The sequence below is a fragment of the Jaculus jaculus genome, chromosome Y, assembly GCF_020740685.1.
Source record: "Jaculus jaculus isolate mJacJac1 chromosome Y, mJacJac1.mat.Y.cur, whole genome shotgun sequence".
Taxonomy (NCBI): Eukaryota; Metazoa; Chordata; class Mammalia; order Rodentia; family Dipodidae; genus Jaculus; species Jaculus jaculus.
Genome location: NC_059126.1, coordinates 10809700 through 10812694, shown reverse-complemented (window position 1 = coordinate 10812694; position 2995 = coordinate 10809700).

Below are 2995 nucleotides of genomic sequence, written 5' to 3'. Positions count from 1 at the left end.
ATGTGCCAAGGGCTTTGGTTCCAGATATGACATGCAACAGTGTTTGTCAGTGTTGGTAAACTTGAAGATGGGAGGAGGTTTGGGATGCAAGTTGAGTAAAGTATGTCATTGCTCTGAAGAACTAGCTGAGGATTGTGTCTGAAATAATGAGCACAGTAAATCACTCATATTTAAAGTGGATCACCTCAGGTGATTTGTCATCAGACCTTGGAGGTTATACCCACCTCTTACTCCAGGCTTCAGCGTTTTGATCTGCACATCCGAGAGTCCAAGAAATGCCAAATCCAAGCCACTTGTTTGAGCAATGCGATACTCTTCACATTGGCTGCTGTTAGATGGCTGACAGATTCCCTAAAACCATGATTACAAAATTAACCTTTCTTCCCATCATTAGTTTTTGTCTCATGTTTGTCACAGACAGTAGAGAAACAACTAAAGAGATCAAGAATTTGCTCATATCTGTACTTAATAATTATTGCTTATTACTTGCAAATATTCATTGAGATGGAAACTCACATAGTGCTATGTAAGCTCCATGTTTCCTTTCAGCATCAATTGTGTGTTTTTGGCACTCCCCCTTCATCCTCCAAAAAAAAAAGAGAAGAGCAGCAAACATATATTATTCTCCAAATATTATTACATATATCTTTTCTAAGATATATCACTTATTTATTTCAGACAGAGAGAGACAGGAGCATATATAGAGAGAAAGAATAGTACACCAGGAACTTCAGACACTACAAACATTCTCCAGATACATGCGCTGCCTTACGCATATGGCTTACTTTGGACTGGGGAATGCAACCTGGGTTCTTATGCTTTGTAGCTAAGCTCTGTTAACCACTGAGAAATCTCTCCAGCTCACCTTCCCATTTATATCTTTTTCTGTTCCTTTGGCTTGAGGAATTGCCATGAATGTACTTCCTCCCATGTGATAAAATTACTAGGTGTTTTTATCCACTCATCCTCTTTCTTCTGCTTCTACCAAATGACATTGACTCCCTTGATCAACAACACATACATACATTTACATTCACAGTCACAGTCTTTGCTGCATATTCCATTGTTAGTATTTCTTCAATTAGATTTTATCTTGAAAATTCTTTTCTGTGATGGCTTCTATGGACTAATAATCAGAAAATGAGCAATACCTTTCCAGACGTTCAGATTTTACAAGACTGCCCCGTTACATGTTAAACATTAAAGAGTGCCTTAACTCTAAATATTTCATTGCTAATTCTTGTCCTTTTGTTTTTGTTGATGTTCTATTCTATGTTGGACAATTTAATCCTGTATTTACAGTGCCTAAAGATGGGGGTCTGTATGTTATAATTTTTAAATGCTTCCTTTTGGCATTAAAAATATTCTATTTATTTGATAAAGAGAGAGCGAGAAAGGGCACACCAGACTCTTCTGCCACTGCATTTGAATTACAGACATAAGCACCACCTTGTGCACTTGGCTTCTATGTGTACTGGTGAATTGAGCCTGGGTCTTTATATTTTGCAGCCAGATACCTTAACCATTGAGCAATCTCTCCATCCCACTCCTGGCATTTTTCAGGTGCATTTTTTATGTGCATGCAGTTAGCCCGATCAACTTTTACTTTATTAATTTTATCTACCATTTAAATTTTTCTTTTACCACCTTTATTATTACAATCAATCCATATAATTAATGCAATGCCTAAATATACTAAAAATTCAAAATTATTGTTATTGCATGGAATTGTAATGAATGTATTAAAAGATGATATCGAGTTATTAGGCAAAAATAGGTGCATCACAATACTCCACAAGGAAGTAAATTTCAAGCAATCTACATGAAGTCTCTTCCCAATAAGAAGAAAATTTACAAAAAGTAATTTTGTGCAAAAATTCATTTATTATGTCAGCTTATATTGTAAATTTCAGGTTCACAGGTGATAAAATCTTATTTCATCTTCAAAAATAAATGATTAGCCTGGAGAGATAGCTTAGCAGCTAAGGTACTTGTGTGCAATGCCTAACAACCTGGGATCGATCCTCTAGTACCCATGTATAGCCAGCAATAGTGTCACATGTATCTGGAGTATGTTTGGAGCAGCTGCAGTCCCTAATTGTGTCCTTTATTCTGGTCTGTCTCCCTTCTCTCCATCTCTCTTTGCTTGCAAATAAATAAATCCATAAAACATTTTTTAAAAAAATATATGATTAGTGGTTTATTTCAACTACCTGATCCTTTAGAAAAACTATAAAGTACTGTAAAGAGAGTTTCCATGGTTACTGGGAGTATAGCATTGGCTAAAACTCTGACTGTATGAATGGATATTTATGACTCAATGTCTTTATAAACATCAGTAGTGTTATTGCCCCCTTGAGAATATGTCAAAATTCAAAATTGCACTCATTTTCTTTAAGGCATATGTTGCTTACCTGATGTAAAACATGAAGGTGACTTTGTCAGAATTGTGAGAAAATACAATCTGTCTTGCAAAAATTCTCATTGGACCATTTTCTTCTACAGTTGCTAACTTATCTGCTGCTATGTAAATGGTGTGAAAACCTGTTGAATCCTCAGGAGAAAGGGCACACTTAGAAAACTTGTATATGCCTTCTCCTCTTCCATTATGATCACTCATTCTCTTTTACCTCAGATGAGGTGAACAGTACAGTTTGTAATTCCTACAGATTACAGCCAAGCAATGTGAAATAATATTGTGGTTTCATGTAGAAAACATTAAATATTGGCCAAAATTATTTTTTAATTATGCAGATTGAGAGATTTTCAGAACAGGAAGTTTTCTTTCATAGCACCTTTCCAATGAATAAAGCCTTACATTTTAAAATATAAAGTGTCCAAAGAGATAGTATGGAATAAGAAATGAGATATATGCAAAGCAACTTGGTACCCTCTTTGAGTTCTGACTCAGATGGGGGTTTGTTGTCAGCCAAAATCAAACAGGTCACAGCAGCTAGCAGCAGAATCTCCATCTCCATGGTGTGTGCCTTTGCTT